General features: G+C 31.0%; 1 pseudogene; it reads left to right on the forward strand.

Moving 5' to 3' along the window:
• Positions 1-9,931: 9,931 nt before the first annotated feature.
• On the forward strand, positions 9,932-14,058 carry LOC132066168 (transcription factor bHLH18-like; annotated as a pseudogene).
• The last annotated feature ends 5,826 nt before the right edge of the window (positions 14,059-19,884 follow it).

Consider the following 19,884-nt stretch of genomic DNA (forward strand, 5'->3'; position numbering starts at 1 on the left):
TTTTATAAGCGTGATGCCTGTCCCAGCTTGTGCGCATCCAACTGTATCTAGGTCGACTAATTTCACAGGGTACTTATTACCTCCCACCAACATAAGTAGCGGGCGACTCTATTCACCAAAGCTTGGACAAATGCAGAGAAATCACTTAATGTTTTTGTCTCTGCTGAAATTGAGCCTAAGAGTTCATGGTTCTCGGTGCACTTCATTGACCACTATGTTACACACCCTTAGATGAAAATCCTTTCTTTCATTTTTTTTTTTTTTTTGCGCTGCCAAATGTTCTATAACAGCATTGGAGTCCGACTAATTCAAATTCGCCCTCCGTAAGGTCCATTAATGTAGAAAGTGCTACCTAGCTATCAAAATTTCTGACATACCCAGGGCTCGAACCTAAGGGTTAAGGGTGAAAGGAAGAGGCAGATGTGGAGTATCGGTGATTGCCGGAACTCAGTACTTTTGACGTGGAGCATAAATTAATATTAGATATGGACTCATAATTTTAAAGATATAATAGATTCAATATTAAAAATCTTAAATATTGAACCCATAAAACTTAAATCCTAAATGCAAGTCTCTTGACCGAGGGGATTCTATCCATCGTATCATAACCTTGTTGATAGCAAATCCTTTCTTTGTAATATAAAAATAAAGCCTTCGTTTCATTTGTTTAATTTTGAAAATTTTGTCTCGACTAATGTTCGAATAGGAGAGTGGACTAGGGAACAGGCGGCTAAGGAGGTTTAGTTAGATGTGGACCCTACACTACCTAGTTTAAATTAGTACCTTAATTAAGTCTGTTATCTATTATTACTCTCATATGGACTTGAAAAGTAGTCTAATTTGAAAATTCAGACATAAAGTCTAAAGTAGTACATCTTGCCAATGAAATATCATACTCCCTCTGTTTCAATTTATTTGAACCTATTTTTTTTTAATCCGTGCCAAAATAAATGACCTCTTTCCTAATTTAGAAACAAATTCACTTTATGAATGATTTACAGCCACACAAATTTTTAAGGCTTATTTTGAACTACAAGTTTCAAAAGTCTTCCCTCTTTCTTAAATGTCGTGCCCAGTCAAATGGGTTCATATAAATTGAAATGGAGGGGATAGTATTCAAATATAATTGGAACATTTGACATTTGCATTAGCGCAAAACAATTTATACTCTTGTTGTTGACCTACTGCCTTTTCTTTTTTGTTTTGCATACCTAATTTTAGCCTATTAGGTCAAGTTTCTTGAAAGATAAAAGTGTTTATTTTTCTAAAAAGATAGTATTTATTTTAGAGATTTGAGGTGTTTATCAAACTTTTAGGGGGAGAAAAGTTATTTTGAGTAGTAGTAGAAACTGTTTTTCAGCAGCTGAAAAGGTAGATTTTTTCCGGAAGCACATTTGGAAACTTGCTCAAGTACGAAGTAATGCTCTAACATTATCAAAGGTCTTTTTAAAATTGATTAGTCAAACAAGTTACTTTCTTAAAGTATTTTTTCAAAAACCATTACACAAAAAGCAATTTTCAAAATAAGCAAATTTTTGAAGCTTGAAACGACTTTAGTTTGCCATAGCTGCATGTATATGTGAATTGAACCTTTTTATTAGCCATAAAATTATGTAGTACTAGTTTGATAGGGCGATGGTAAACCCGTCAACCGGTTCAAACCGGACCGGACCGGTAACCGGTTACGGAACCGGTCGGTTTTCGGTTAAAAAGCCGGAACCGGCCACCGGTTTCGGTTTATCGGTTACAAATCCGAAACCGGAACCGGTCCGGTTCAAACAGTCCAAAACCCCTTCTTCTTCTTTTTTGTATATATATATATATATATATATATATATATATATATATATATATATATATATATATATTACTAGTATATTGTAGGTATATTTACATATGTTATATAAGTTTATAAGTAAAGTTTAAATATTTATCGACTAACAGTTAACAACAAGTCGAATAATACAAAGATATACGTGTATATATATATATATATATATATATATATATATTATATAACCTAAGTATATTGATATATATAAGTATATTCTTACTATATTTTAGGTATATGTAGTATAACTTAAGCATATAACTTAATATATATATATATACACTATATATATATATATTAAGTTATATATACCTAAAATATATATATTACTATATATTATAAGTATATTCTTAGTATATTTTAGTTATTTTTCAAGTATATAACTTTCTAGTTTTTAATTTAAGTAGATGTATATTATAAGTATATTCTTAGTATATATTAGGTATATTCCTAACTTAATATAAGTAAAAATATGAACACAAGTAAATAGAAGAAAGCTCAATGAGTCATATATTTTATTCATTCTTGGATAACATTTATTTGCAAGTTGTAGTTTTTTTTAACTTGCAAATAATACATGAGTTGTAAAGAAATAGTAGAATAATAAAATCACCAATTCTCAATCATTTCATTAATTTCCCCCATATCATATTCGGCCATGGAGATATCTTCAAAGTCTTCCATTTGGTCCTGTCCACTTGCTATCAAATCTTCAATTTCTTCCTCTTCGCCTTCCTCCGCTTCTAAGTTTTGGTTGCGTCACTCCGATCTAATCCAATCGCGAATGCACACTAGCACTTGCAAGCTAAAGCCGGATAATGAGTGTCTATGGTCTCCAATTTGTTGTCTTCCTTGGCTAAATACGCTCTCCGAAGCCACGGTTGATACTTGAACCGTAAGGATATCTCGAGTCATTCTTGAGAGTATCGGATGACTTGCCTTGTACTTCTTCCACCATGCTAAGACGTCCAATTCATCCAGTTCCTTGATATCCACATTTGGCTGCATCAAATAAAAGTTATATTCATCAAAGTTTGCACTACAAGAAGGAGTTGGCTATGAATGTAAAACTTTTAAATGCGACAAACTCGACAAGCCCTTTTTGCTACTTTGAGAAGTAGTAGGGCGTGGAGCAACGGGTGTAGCACGTTCTTCCAAATTAGAATAATGAGTAAAAACTTTTCTAAACTCGTCATCAATAGTGAGTTCGGCTTCAACTAAAGATCGTTGAACTCCCTCTTCAATTTCTAAAAATATATAAATTTGACCAACCAATGCTTTAGTATAAGATACATTTAAACAAGGATTTAAAAGACAACCCAATATAAATAAAGTTGGGATGGGAAAAAAATACTTCTTAAATTTGATTATCATATCAAAAATAGCCGCTTGATAACCGGGTTTATATTTATACTCTTGTAAAACTCTAGCTATTTCCGCTAAGTAGGCTAAAATTCCGGTTACCGTGGGATAGAATTGTTTAGAAAAAGCAAGAGTTACATTATAAAAAATTTCTAAGAGTTCAACACATTCTTTAACATCTTCCCAATGCGTAAAATTTAACCAATCATCACTATTAATATTATATTTGTTGTGAACTTGTTTAATGAGAATCCTATGCTCATATGCTTATTGTAGCATAATGTAAGTGTAGTTCCACCTAATCTCAATTTCTACTTGAATTTTCCTAGGTCTAAGGTTATTTTCCACACAAGCATTCTTAAAATCTCTAAGTCTTCTCCTATTAGCATTACAAAAAAGAAACGCAACCGCATCTCTAACGTTTTGAATAGAATCGTCAAAACATACAAGACCATCTTTAACAATTAAATTTAAAATGTGACAACTACATCTCACACAAAAAATATTTTTTAGCGGAGGGTTTAATTCTCTTTTTAAAAGACCAATCGCCTTTGTATTATTAGAAGCATTATCTAAAGCAATACAAAGTGTTTTTCTATAAATATTAAAAAATCTCATAATAGTAGACATTGAATCCGCTAAAAAATTTCCATCGTGACGACCTTTTCCTTCATCATATAAAAAAGCTATAATTCTTTTTTGCATAACCCAATTGTCATCAATCCAATGACATGTAATAGCAAAAAAATCTAACTTGTTAAGACTAAGACCCAAATCTGCGGTAAGAGAAACATTACAATTTAAAGAATTAAATACATGGCGCAAATAAAATCTATATTTTTTATACAAATCTATAACATCCGCTCTACAAGTACTTCTAGGAATACCCTCAAATAACGGATTATAACAACGTTGAATGTAAGTAACAAACCCCAAACCCGAAGGAAAGGAAAATGGTAAACAATCATAAGCTACCATTTTAGCTATTTCTACACGCTCTTTTTTCTTGTTATACTTAAAAATTTTACCGGTTCGTGGGTCTATTGTCATTTGAATACCCCCCACATTTGAACCCGTTTGCTCTCCCCAAACATCCATATGTTTCTTTCTCATATGATCATTTAGTGTACCCGTTCCATCATCCTTACTAGTTTCTTGCCTAAAAGCAAATACTTGTCCACATAGGGTACATTTAGCGTTTGGCTTTCCTATCCTTAGTCATAAATTTTCAAATTTTAGCGGTTGGCTTACGAGTTCTAGGCGGTTTGTCTTGTGTATGTGATTGTGCAGGACATGTATCTCCTATGGGATTTTCGGGGGCTTGTGTTTCATCATCAATTTCATTAAAAGTGTCGGTAAAATGTTGTTGCATTGCCTCATGACCTAAAAGTGGATTATTTCCACCAACATCAATACCTAAATTAGGTGTTTCTTCCACAAATGTTTCTCATTAAGCCCACCCCTAACAATACCACTACTACAAGCACCACATCTAAATCTCTTTGCCATTATTAAATAGAATTAATTTAAATCACACTCAAATAAATCACAAGAAAATAAATTGCAACAAATTAAATTGCTAGAATTAAATTGCGTAAATTAAATTGCGAAAAATAAAGATAGAGTTGGAACGAAGGTACCAAATTGCGGATTAATTTCCAACAAAGTGAAGGCGGCTAGAATTGCAAATCCACCAAAGCTACTTCGGATTGTTGCAAAATCACTAACTCCACCAACAATATTATAATTGCAAAATTAATAATTGAAACTATAATAAGACTTTATAATATTTATTTGAGAGAAATTTAAAGTGGCTAATTGTTGCAAAGTAACTATAATTGAGAGATTGAGATTTGAGAGAAAGAGAAGAGTGAATTGGTGTGGATTAAAATGAAAATGAAGAATGATTTATATAGGGGTGGGGGATGGGTTAAAGTGTTAAAAAAAAGTTTGGGGGGTTGGTGGGGGCAAAAAATGGGTTTATGGCCATTTGGCAACGGCCATTTTTGCAAATGGACTGTTGCCAACGGTCCAATAACGGACAGCCCAACGGCTATATTAAATTTTTTTTTTTTAATTTTCGCCGGTTTAACCGGTCCGGTTCCGATTTCAAAAAAATCGAAACCGGACCGGTAAGTAATATACGGTTAACCAAAACCGGTTAACCGGTTCTTGTTCCGGTTTTACCTATCCGATTACCGGTTTGAACCGGTTAAACCGGACCGGTTGACGAGTTTAGGCGATGGTGTTAATCATGCCATATTTGCAAAGGCCGTTAGGGTGATGGTGTTAATCATGCCATATTTGCAAAAGCCAATATTTGTAAAAAAATAAAATAAAGGAAAATTGACATTATCATACAACTATTAGATATTATTGGCATAATTTTAACCAAAAACATGGTAGCATAATTTTAACCAAAAACATGGTAGCATAATTTAGCCCTTAAAGAATTGGCATTAAGTAGAACTTAAGGGAAGAGGTGCCTAAAAAATAGGATGCAATTATTCTATTCCTTATTTAACGGATATTTTAAAATTAGGGAGTTTTTTTCTTATTTGGTTACCGGAAATCCCTAAAATTAGGGATCCAATTGTTCATGTTGTCCCTTATATTTGCGGTAAGTATTAGTTTAAAATACTCTAATTATTTTTTCCTTATTTCACGTGAGATATCCCTAAATTTAGGGATTCAATTGTTTTGTTTTCCCTTATTTCATGTTTTTGAAACTGAATTTTTTTCATGTCAATTAAAGTTTTATCTTTTAACTTCTAACCTCTATATCATGATTTGTGTAGAACTAATTCTGTATATTATTATCTTTTACACTTTATACTATGGTACTTCATGATATGTACCAGAATGTATACATGCTCACAATGTATGCCAGAATGTATACATGGTACTTCACAATATATAACAAGATGTATGCATGTTACTTCACAATATGTACCCGAATGTATACATGGTACTCTTCTTTTTTATCGAATTTCCGTAATGTATACATGGTACTTCACAATGTATATCGAATGTATACATGGTACTTCAATATATATATATATATATATATATATATATATATATATATATATATATATATATATATATATATGATACTTCACATGATACTTCACAATATATATAAGAATGTATACATGGTACTCTTCTTCTCTATCGAATTGTAATATATATATGGTAATCTTCTTTTCTATCGAATTCCCTAAATGTATACATGATACTTCACAATATATCATAGTAGATTTTCAATTTTGATTGGAGAAATTTAAGAAAAAAGAAAGAGTATGAAAGTGGAGGAGAGATACACTAATGCCTGGATGGAAGAAATAAGGGAGAGAAACATTGAAGAGATTTTAGGAGAAAAAATAAGAGAGAGAAGGAAATTATGGAGAGAGAATGAGAAAGGAGCTATTTTTACTCCAAATTTTTTGTAAACGTGGATACCCCATCTTTTAACCCAAAATGTTTACATTGAGTATTTTATTAAAATATGCCAATTTTGTATGTAAGATACCACACCGTGCCAAATTCCCTAAAATAAAAGGTTGTTTCCAATTTGTTTGTCGTGGCAGCTTTTTTGTCAATAGTATTCTATCTTCCTGGGATAATGTATGCAATTCTTCTGGGTAACATCGACTGATGAACTTCCATGCATTCGATGACAATGATATTAATGAATTCATTTGCTAATTAGGTGGATTTCCGCTCTAATTAAAGTTGACTAAACTTTTGTGTCTTTGAAATTATACGAAAGGTCGGCTACCTGCTGTTGGTCCACTCCTTCCATTTCAAAATAAGTGGTGTTTTTACCTGATTTTATTTTAAAATAAGTAGTGTTTCACATAATCAAGAAAACATTAGTGATGTTCTTTCAATTCTACCCTTAATTAAATAAAGGGAGTTTTACATAACCAAAAAACTACTCCCTCCGTTCACTTTTACTTGTCCAGTATTCCAAAAATAGATTTTTCACTTTTACTTGTCACTTTTAGCATATTAAGATAAGACAATTTATTTTTTCCTGTTTTACCCATAGTATTAATTACTCACTTCAAATTATTTTTCAAATCCAATAAAAATATGCACTAATTAATATGGGTACATTGGTAAATTATGCACTTAATTTACTATTTCTTAAACAGCGTGAAAAGTTCAAAGTGGACAAGTAAAAGTGAACGGAGGAACTAGTAAATAGCTACATCTTCTTCAAGGTATTTATTGAGACTAAGTAAAACTACATCTTACTTTTTAGAAATGAATAGTTTTCTTAAGGGATATGCACAAGCTAAATACATCATTTGTTTTGAAATAGAGGGAGTAAAACCTAACATTAATCTTTAAGATAAACTAAAATACAGAAAAATGCATTTTTTAGTTATTGTGGCACATGTTGTTTGTCTTTTAAAACAATTTTGTTTGTCCGTTGTAAAAATATCATTAAACTATTTTGATGTCAGCGTTTTTCATAGGATACCGTCAGCACTGTCGTAGAGTATGATGAAGTTTCGTTTTATTAATTTATCGATTCAATAAATTATCTTATTTTTTTCTGACTTGTCGTGACAGAGCACAGTTATATTTGATTTTAGGGAGATAGGCAATTCTAGTTAAGATAATACCTAAGTAAATAAGTTCCAACAAACTAAATATTTAGATGAAATTAAATGTACACTTATATACGGTATATATTAAAGTAGGTAAATTACGTACCTAGGTTCAATTCTCACTGTCAAAAAGAAATTTTATGTATTTGGGATTCAGCAAGTAATTAAGGCGGTATATATTAAAGCAGGCAAATTATGTACCTAGGTGAAAGTGCGCATATTGATTGATAATAATTTATGCAGAAGAAACATATAATATGTTTATTAATCTTGTACTAACATCGAATACGATAATATTTTCCAATATATATGAATTGTTTAGAACCAATAACGATAATAATCATATCACCACTGCAACTACTAGTAAGAAAACTATGGTTTTTAGGAGGTCAAATCCACAAAGAGTTAGGCAAGTCGTTTAATTTCAAGTTAGGTACGAAAAAGGCGAAAAAGATAAAGCAGTAGGTAATTAATAAGAGTATAAATCAGTTTCAAGTTGTTTAATTTCAAGTTAAAATGTCAAATGCTCCTAGTATATTTGAATACTATGATATTTCATTGGCAAGTTGTACCATTTGGACTTTATTTATGAATATTCAAATTAGAATCCTCTCCAAGTCCATATGCTACAATAATAATAAAACTACAACATAAGATATACTAGCAATAATTGGGCAGAGTAGGTCCACATCTAACTGAACCTCCTCAGCCGCCTGCCTCCCAAAACAAGACAAAATTCTAAATAAATCAAACAAAGGTTTTTTTTGCTACTTTTTCCCAATTTTATGTGATGTTATTTTTTAATTTATTTTAAAAATAATATTGCATTACGTTTTTAAAATAATTTAATTTTAAACGTCCATCCTACCCCTTATTAACGACTTTTTGTAACCTACAAAATTGTTAGAACATGTTTAAAATCATAAATCTAAAGAGTCTGTGTGTGTGTATATATATATATATATATTTCTCTCTTTTGTTTATACCAAAAGTTATTATTTTCCTTTAAAATTTGTGTTCTATCAAATTAAATATCTTCACATAAATTTAAACGAGAGTATAAAGATTTGACGACCTAAGACGTCCTTTTTGAGTCACGTTAACTCTTCATGCAAAACTAGTTTAGTAGTGCTTTAATTGAAATCACGAAGTAAGGGATGTTAAGGGGCAATATCAGTAGCAGTTTGAGCAACTTGCACCTTCCCCTTATGAAATTAATTTTTCAGCACTATAAGGGCATAGTTACACAGCGAAGCATGATTATTATTGGTATACAATACTCCCTCCGTCCCAATTTGTTTGAAGATTGACCAGTTTGGGGAATCAAACAACTCTTTCTTTTACTACAATTTTCTCCAACCCTTTTTCACATATTGTGAATTGTTAATTATGTAGACTTATATTACTTTTTATGTAGTTTTTAAATACTGTATATAAATTTTATTATAAAATACTCGAAGAATTTATGTTTAAAATTAAGTCAAAGAAAAAGTTGTTTGACATCTCAAACCGTTCAACCTCAAACAAATTGAGACGGAGTGTCACGTCCTTAGTCTTCAACTAAGCGCACGTGCGGCACTTGACAACTCGCTCACGTTCTTGCACAACTTGCTCACGATTTTGCTATGTCAAGTCAGTCTAGATTACTACACTCAGGATAGCTAAGAGAATGACAGATAAGCAAGACAAGAGAAATTTGCTAAGAAAGTTTTGTATTAGAAAGAACTTGAATTGTTTTGCTTGATGGTTTACAAATGAATGACCCTCCAATTTATACTACTCACCTAGGGACTAGTATGTAAATAATAATTATTGTACAAGTCCCTACATATTTATAAATAAGCCCCTATTCTAGAAATCTCTACACAACTAGAATATTCCAAGGACTTTCCATGCAATTCCATAAGGTTCTAAAGTCTTCCATGAGAAATCTCCATATTTCTCTAGAACCTTCTCACATAAGCTAGCCTCCTTTCCATGTAAGCATATCCACATAAGCTTCCTACATGGCAAAAATAGTTTCATGTGGTGCCTAGGTGGCATGATGACATGGCGGGTCATCATAGGAGGGAGTATATATTAATTGGCTTTGTTATCTTCCTCAATAATCTCAAACGAAATGGACGATCTTGCTGTTATCTTTTCTCATCATCATAAGACTACTTCTACTTCTCCTATTGGGATGCAAGAGAATAATAATAATGGTGAGACAACTAGAAAACGACTTCATGAAGATGAAAAGGCTGCTGCTAATTTGTCTTGCATAATTTCATTCAACAACTCACAACAATATTCAGCCATGTGCAATTATAATTACCATCAGAATTTTGAACCCTTGTTGATCCCAAAGGCTGAGGCCAGGGCCGTCTCAACAAAATACTTTATAGCAATTTTTTTTCTTGAAAAAGAAAGATCATATATATATTTTTATTTAAAGTTTCTTTTTGCTTTTTTAGCAAACTCATTAATGTTTTATAATCTATTTGACTTTTTATTGATAATATAGCTAATCCATTCAATCTCTCTTGAGATATTGTTGATCTAAGGTAAGATTTTATCAATTTTAGTTTTGTTTAGATTCATATTTTCTAGTTGGAATAAATTATAATAATAACTAAAGCAAAAATATATACTTATGAAGAATACCAACAATGACAAATTTTCAATGAAATATAAGATAAAGTTAGCAAGAATTTGATAAGTTGATATAATGATATCGAAATAGTGTTGCGTTGCTTGATAATTTGAAGAAGACGTCAAAAAGTACATCTTTGATCTTTTGTAAGCACTATGTTTTGCAGCAGAATATTTAGGAGTGTAAGAGAGTTGAGAATTTTCAGTAATAAAAGAGTAGAAGAATGATGAAAGGAAGAAGAAATACATATATATGAACAATAGAATAGTTACCCAAATAAATAAGGATACTATCAAATCTACAATTACCTAAAAAAGTGTTTACATTCTCCCAATTTAGCGTTACAATTACTCCCCAAAAAAAGGACAGAAGTTATACTTTTTTCCCAAAAATATTCCCAAAATGTGGGCCCCACTCCTAACAAAGGAAGATGTTACTTTTTACTTTTACCCTAATATATAGAGTCAAACGTATGAGTACAATACACTTTCTTTTTAGTAAATATTACTATTATATATAAGAGAGAACATAAGGACTTTTGTAGTCCTCACAAAATTTTCCCAATAAATATCAAACTTTCAATTAATTACTTTTAGGTTCTAATCTTATTTTTTTAAAATCAAATTTATTTTTTGTTCTTATGTGAACATTCTTTCTTATAAGTTTTGGTATTCGATGTTTAAGTGATTGGAGGCGCTCCCTACCAATTTTTTTTATTCACAAAATCCCTTGTTAAGGGAGGAAAATGATATTGACTTTATTTTTCCTATTGTTTTCTTCCATTGATCTTATCTATTAACCTAAAAAATAATCATTTCTTCGCTAGATATTCTTGCTTCTTGTTGCTCTTCATTTTCTTCGTTTTCATTTCTTGCTTAATGCTTATTGTAGATTTTTACATGTAAGCATTTCTTTCACTTTATATTTATACTTTAATGAGCTCATATGTGTTTACCAAGATTAGTACAAAAATGATTTTCAAGATAGTTTTAAAAATTATTAAATGATGCCATATAATGTTAAAATAAAGACAACATTATCAGTTAAGATCGAGTTATCTTTAAAATCTCTTGTTTGGTTAACTAAAATTAATCTTTTAAACAAAAAATGAGTTTGAAGTAGGGCAGAATTAGAGTGTAAATAACGATATATATATTATATATATATATATATATATATATATATATATATATATATATATATATATATATATAGTTTTGCCTTTATATATATATATATATATATATATAAAATTTATTTCATATATATATATATATATACATATACATATATATATATATATATATATATGGGCCCTAGGCCATTGCCTCACTTGCCTTGTTATTCAGCCGGCCCTGGTCCTGAGGCAAATACTAGTTGTAGTATACTATAAGTTCCTTGCAGATTAATGAGACTATTATTGGTGCACATCATGAGCTGCAATTTGTCAAATTACGCAAGAAGGTCAGAGCAGCAAGCACATGAACATTTGTTAGCTGAGAGAAAGAGAAGACAGAAGATAACGGAGTGGTTCGTGTCCTTATCTTGGCCTATTTTTTAAAAAAATACTTTCGATATTTAATAATAATTCTTTAATTCTACCATTTCCAATATACCGTAATGACACTTTCTTATAAGATTGGCATGTTTAATATCACAAAATCCAAATGATATTTAAGCGTAGAGCAGAAGAGGATTCAAGTTCTAAACTCAAAAAGTTCAATTTATAAGATTATATTTTCATTTTACATATGAAATTATGAGTGTATAAATATTTGTTAAAGTTTTAATGGTTTTCGCATATATATATATATGGGACGACCAAAGGGTATTTGTAGTCCTCACAAAGATTTGCAATAAAATGTCAAAATTTTCAATTAATTACTTTTAGGTTCTTATCTTATTTTTTAAAGTCAAAATACTTTTTGTTCTTATGGTCTATTTTCCAAAAGTTGTCAAACCTCCTACATTATTTATCCTTTTTTTTTATTTTCTATCTGGTGTTTGGTACTGGCATTAGAGCTCGACTAATCCGGATTCGCGTCGTGTAGGGCCCAAATGGGGGAAGCGCTCCATGCCAAGGATTGTTTCATACCCAGGCTCAAACCTGAGACCCCTGGTTAAGGGAGGAGCAGCCCCATCCGCCGCACTTTATTTTCCCTATTACTTTCTTATATTGATCTTATCCATTAACCTTAAAAATAGTCATTTCTTCGCTAGATATTTTTGCTTCTTGTTACTCTCTCGTTTTCTCCTTTTTCATTTGTTTGTTATTATAGATTTTTACATGTAATCGTTTCTTTTACTTTATATTTGTATTATGAAATTTGAGAATTTCTAAAAATTCTTTTACTTACATATAGACATTTCTTTTACTTTATATTTATATATTAATGAGCTCATATGTGTTTACAAAGATTTGTACTAAAATGATTTTCAGATAGAAGGCTACTTACGAATTTGGTCGAACCTAGCAATTATAGTCTAAATCTTTATTTATATTAGAATTTCACTAAATATGTAAAAAATAATTAAATTCATTATGTTGAAGATTAATGTTTAAATTATTATAGATGGACAAAGCGTCAATCGTTGAGGGAGCAGCCACTCTCATTACACAACTTCATAAAAGGGTAGAAATAGAGCAAGATCATTTGGAGACCAAAGCAAACAATGAAAAAGAAGAAACTCCTGCAGTGTTGAAAAAGGCTCGAAATGGACATCAATCTTCAGTTGACATGATATGTAGTTTACCAGAAGTTGAAGTAAGAAGTTTAGAAGAGGATTTTCTGATTACAATATACTTCAAAAAGCAACAAAAAGGGAATATAGATGAAATATTAAGTGTGATTCAAAAGCTTCATTTAACTATCAAGAGCAGCAACTTTATGCCATTTGGCAGCACCACAATGCATATCACAGTTATTGCTCAGGTCTGATTTCCGTCCTAGATCTCTTTCAAACTAAAGAGTCAACTCTATATGTTTGCATGATATACATCACATATTGCAGTGGTGTAAAGATGTATACACTCAAATATCTCAATGATGACGTTGTTTATCTTAATATTTTTTTATTGTTATATATATAACGGATGTTTGTTACATATATTTATAATAACAGCATTTAACCTTTAGATCTTATAATCAGATTGTTATACACAAAACTATGCAAAAAGTTATTTTTCTTGAACTTTTTATAAGGGAAAAAAAAACATATACATTTAAAATCTCAAAAAAATGTAATATTTCATTAATTAAAATGTTGAGCTTCCAAAAAAATATTGATGGATCACACATGCCAACTCATAATCTGAAGAAAATTGTGAGACTCAGTTTTGCCTAATGAACTCCATCTGTTGATATTTGAGTCGTTTGTGTGCTGGCTCATATAAGGAAAGAGGGAAAATTGTGAGACTCAGTTTCAATAATGCATTTTAAAATTGAGATACAAGTCAATGAAGTACTGCATGACACATTGCATGGTTTTAAATGTGTTATGATCATATTTAATTCTCTCTCCTATTTTTCTACAGATGAATGCCGAATTTCGTAAAACAACAGATTATCTTTGCTGAGAAATTAAGATTGTCGATAATCAAAGTCTGAAAGTTGTCTGGCCAGCAGACAAATTGTATATTTATTATTGTGCAAACAATAATCACTATATATATTTTTGTATGTATGATCGACTGATAGGATCGTCGCATTTATTTTGTACATATGTCCGCTATATTTTGTAAATTAAAACATGTGTTTGTATATGAGTCGGATAGAATAAAAATGTCCTCTTTAATGAGGCTTACGCGGCGTGTATTCATATTAATCGAGACTCCAATACGGATATATACCGCACACCAAGTGAAAAGCTAATTATTTAGGAACTATGGAAGTATGGAAAACCAGTCTCACAAGTGGCACTCCACATTGATTGTCTCATCCCACTCTCGAAACTCACCTCACACCCGTCCCCCTACCCCCCACCTCCACCGCCAACCCACACCCCAACCCCATCCCACCCCACCCACTCACTACCCCACTACCCACACCGGCCCCACACCACTCCCTCCCTCCCCCATCCCCCTACCTACCCCACCCACCACCATCACACCATCCGCACCTCATAGTATTTGTCTAGAGTATATACAAATGTTTTTAGCATAATATTTTTTGCTTACGTATCGAACACAAGAAAATAGGTAAGAAACCCACTTATTTTTATGAAAAACATTTCCCAAAAACATTTTTCATGGAAAACATTTTCCTTCATACCAAACACATCCTAAATTGAATCGAACTGAGCTGGCTCTTTTTATATAACGAGCCGAGCTAGTAAAAATGTGAAATGAGTAAGAAGATCACTAAACTTAATTAAGTTAATATTTGTTATATATTAAATTTTAGTGATGCCTCCCTTCCATTAAAAATGTTACTCTAATGAGATGGGTTAAAATAAATCGAAAATTTAAACAATTGTGATAGGGTGAAATTCAAACATAGCCATTTTCGATTTTGTAATTGAGAAATATCATAGGTTCAAAAGTCATTGAAAAATAGCTAATTTTTTTAATCCATGACATTGGTATGGATTCCAAGAATCATGGCATTATCTTGGATTTTTTATCTGCTTAAGTTCCAAACCCAAAATATTTTCTGATGTCTCCGCATGAAAAGTAGTGCCGGCTGAAGGGCAAGGCAACAAAGCCCCCAAAATTTTTGGGGGGCCATTTTCACTAATAATAGGTTTATGAATTATTTTTTTGAAAAAAAAAAAAAAAAATACTCCCTCTGTCCTAATGTATGTGATATTTTTTCCTCCCGAAATTCAAATTTCATGAACTTTGCCCAACAGGGGCTGATCTACCTTAGGCTAAGGGGTGTCACGTGATACTGCTTCACTGGAAAATTTTATTAAATGTATATACATAATTGGAAGACAAAAGCAAAATAAGTGATAAATAAAATAAAGTGACACTGCTTGGCAAAACGAGCGACGTAACTCATTTGGTTAGGAGCCTCATTTATCGGTTAGAAGTTGTGAGTGTGAAACTCAATAGCTACATTTTGTTCTAAAAATTTTATCGCCCTCATATATACAAATTACAAAACGATACTTGATTTGTTCTCTCGAGCCGAGGGTTTATCGAAAACAATCTCCCTACCCCAAAAGGTAGGAGTAAGGTCTGCGTACATCCTACCCTTACTAGACCCCACTTGTGGGAGTACACTGGGTATGTTGTTATTGTTGTTGATACTTGTCCAGATTCGAACGATGGACCTGTTAGAATCTAACCAAACTCTGAACCAATCAATCCAAAGTACAGAATCTCAGTTCTTCAGACAACATAATATTAGACTGATTAAGGAAGGATGCTGCTACTTTTCTACCTAGTTGTGTGCTATATTTTTTTTTCTTTCATCTTCTTTCTCGTCAATAAAATTGATTAAGATTGATTTGCGGAATCAATTGAATGACAAGTTTTTAAATGATCGTTTGGTGCCTTATATATATATATATATATATATATATATATAAAGAAGTGTTTAATATCATTTCTAATGAGCTTATCTTGAATACATGTCAAAAAATAAAAATTCACCGAGGAGAGTTATAGTAATATATGTGAGTTTTCCTTAATTTATATTATGTTCCTTTTTTTAATATCACGTTATAGTGTTTTATTTACTTGTTTTTATTTTAAAATGTGACACTGCTTATGAAAAATCTTGCGTACGCCACTGTTGACCAATATTTTAAGATGTTTTTTCATCAAATTGATATGAAAAAAGTTGTAACTTATAGTACTTTTCAAGTAGTTTTCAAATATATAAATTTTAATATTAAAATACTGAGTTAATGTAATCAAATTTAGCTTCAAAATTTAATCAAGTTGACTCTTGAAAAGTAAAAAGTATTACATTAATTGGGACAGAGAGAGTAGTATTTAAAAGTAAAAGGTATGATTTTAACTAAAAAGGGAAAGAAAAACTAATACATATGTTACCAGTGTTGATGCACCGATTAGAAAAATATACTTCATATTATAAGAAGTTTTCTTAAACTAGACTTTAGGTCACCATGGACGTTGAGCTGGCCCTGATGAAAAGTGGCTACTTTTGGATGAATTTGCAAACACTAGTTATTTTATTAAGGCCAAACCCATCGACATACACCTGTGGTCGTCCACTTCTTTCACTTGAGCACTTATAGTGACCCTTGTTCCATTTAGACACTTCAGGTGGGTCATTCCTATTCCACTTAGACACTTTTTGTACCGTTATCTAGAGCAAAACCAACACCAAAGGGCGCCACCTCATTGCACATCCAACGGCCCAAAAGCCCCAATTTTTAATGGTCAAAACTCACGAATTTACAAATAAGTGCATTTACAATTAAAATGAGTTGGCACAATTTAATTGAGTTGGCACAATTTAAATGGTAGCACAATTTAATTGGCCACTTAATTCACGTAGGAGACGATCGGTGTTGGTTTTGCTCGATAACGGTGCAAAAAGTGTTTAAGTGGAATAGGAATGGCCCACCTGAAGTATCTAAATGGAACAAGGGTCACTTTAGGTGCTCAAGTGAAAGAAGTGGACGACCACAGGTGTTTGTCGATGGGTTTGTCCTTTTATTAAAGGGACAACTACGTATATATACATCTTAAGGAGAAATATTTACGAAACGTGACGATAGTTTTATATTTACAAAACATAACATTACAAACCCTATACAAAATATGCTTTTTAAAAATAAAATAAAAATTAAAAATTATTTTTTATTTTTTTAAAAAATTATTTTTTTCTTTTTAAAAAAAAAAATATTTTTTTCTTTTTTTAAAATATTTTTTCGCTTAAAAATTTATGTATGAAATGTGTATATCTCGCTCAAGGCTTAAAAAGTTCGCTCAAAATTTAGTGTATGAAAACGGTATGAAAAATGTATGAAATGTGTATATCTCGTTCAAGGCTTAAAAAATCCGCTCAAAATTATGTGTATGAAAACAGTATGAAATTTGTATCTCGCTCAAGTCTTAAAATTTCGCTCACATTTTCGTGTATAAAGTTCATGTTAGATTTCTGTAAAATTAATACAACTACAACAACATTGTATACAAATTTGATACAACATTCAAGACTTAAAATAATCGCTCAAATTTTTGTGTATGAAATGTGTATATCTTGCTCAAGGCTTAAAAAGTTCGCTCAAATATTATGTATGAAGAACGTATGAAATGTGTATATCTCGATCAAGGCTTAAACATAACGCTCAAAATTTTATGCATGAGAATGGAAAGAAATGTGCATATCTCGCTCAAGACTTAGAATTTCATTCACATTTCATTCACATTTTTTGTATATAAAGTTCATATTAGGTTTCTGAAAAATTAATACAACTACAAAAACATTGTAACAACTTTCATACAATATTCAAGGCTTAAAGTTTTCGCTCACAATTTTGTGTATGAAAATTATATTAAAAATTTCTCTCACACATACACATTTCATACATTTTTCATACAGCTTTCATACACAAAATTTGAAGTAATTTTTTTAGCCTTAAAATAAAAATTATTTTAAAAAAAATATATAAAAATAATTTTTTTATATATAAAAATATATATTTTCTGGAAAAAAAATAAAAAAACGAAAAATATATGAAAATCCGTCATGTTTCGTAATATATCGTTATGTTTTGTAAATAAGGAAAACTATCGTTACGTTTCTTAAATATTTCTCCTTAATATATATGTAGTTTTCCCTTTATTAAAATCATTCCTGAAAAATGGCTAGCCCGTTAATTTTCACGTTTACTGGAGTGGATCTAAAATACCAAACTTTGAAGAATATTCCAAGAGGTGGAAGGCAGGCCGAAAGAACCAAGAAAAATGGCTTTTTTTAGAAGAACAAATCATTAGTTCCGTTAAAGAAAGAAGAAAAAAAAACAAGAGCGTGGAAAAAGAAACAAATGGCGGCTAAAAGTCAAGTCAAGTCAAGATAGTTTTGGAACTAAAATGTCACTTTACAAAACTCCAAATGTTAACTGACAAACTGATTCCAATCATAATCCCAATACCGCGTTTGGATGTCCCACTAAATTGTGAACTAGCAGTCCACCCATTTACCTTACAAAATTGATTCTTCTAACTGATTTTTATGGTATGTACACTACCAATGAAAAACATAATTCTAGTACTTTTGAAAACACATTAGTTGATAAAGCTGACTAAAAATTGAGAGTGATTAGAAACCTAACACTGCCTGTATCACCATTGTTAGAGCTGACCAGCTATTCGTTGAAAAAAATATATTATATAGATAATGTTAAAAATATTATTTATATACATACAGTAGATGTTAAATTATTTGGCTTCTTTGTTTGTTTATTTTCTTATATTTTGAATCATTTTAGTAAACAAAAATGACGTTAATGTGTGTCACAACTTCGACCTAGTTTCCAAATGTTTTGACGTTTTATAAATGTTAAGGATGATTTTTAACATGTTAAAAATGACTAGAGTTTCAATTTCATTAGTCCTAAGTTTATTGCAGACGATAATGACTGACTTCTTGTGGAGGACAATCATTTCATTTTGAACAATTTATGAGCAAAATTGGCTCCTTTTCATCTTAAATTGAAGCAATCGTCAGCCGAGAGTGCATTTTTAGCTAGTTGGCTAACGATAAGGATATATTTGCGTTGAAAATTAAACGAAAAACGAAATTATTTCATTTCAAACAATTTAATGACAGAATTGATATATATAACTTAACCCTTTTTAATATTACCCCTACACTTCCACAAAGTCTAAAGTACTTGTCTTTATTCACTAGTTAACTTGGGAAAGTTGGTAGAAGACATTAATGTGAATAGATCGTATTTTTATATTTGAAAAGTCAAAATAATACAATCCTTCTAGCCTCTAGGTTGAGTGGAGTATCTTTTTCTTAACTTTGGGAATTAATAGAATAATTTACTTGAAAACGAAGGGTCCATTCCTATCATTTTGACCTATATTCAAACAATATACGACCATTACGCAAACGAGATGACGAAAATTCAACGCGTAAACATTAGAATAAGTTATCTTTAATTACAATAATGAAAGTTTAATTTACAAGCATTGACTAATGTACCAAAAATTGGACATATTCTTTGCATTTGTTTCCACTTAGCTCGAAATTGCTCTTGGTTACTAACTTACCAATATTATATGAGGAAAACGTCCAGATTTATTGTGAAGTTGTGTTTATGTGGCAGCGAAGCCACATGGCATGCAAGTTCCTCTGCTAATCTAATTGATTAGATATTAATTCATATATAATAGGTAAAAGGTCCAAATTTGTCCCTGTGGTTAAAAGTTTGGTTCACCCATCGACCCCGCCATTAGTGAATCCCAAATTGTAACAGCGAGCAAAGAAGAAGGATTTAGA

This window comes from Lycium ferocissimum, chromosome 8 (genome assembly GCF_029784015.1).
Source record: "Lycium ferocissimum isolate CSIRO_LF1 chromosome 8, AGI_CSIRO_Lferr_CH_V1, whole genome shotgun sequence".
Lineage (NCBI taxonomy): Eukaryota > Viridiplantae > Streptophyta > Magnoliopsida > Solanales > Solanaceae > Lycium > Lycium ferocissimum.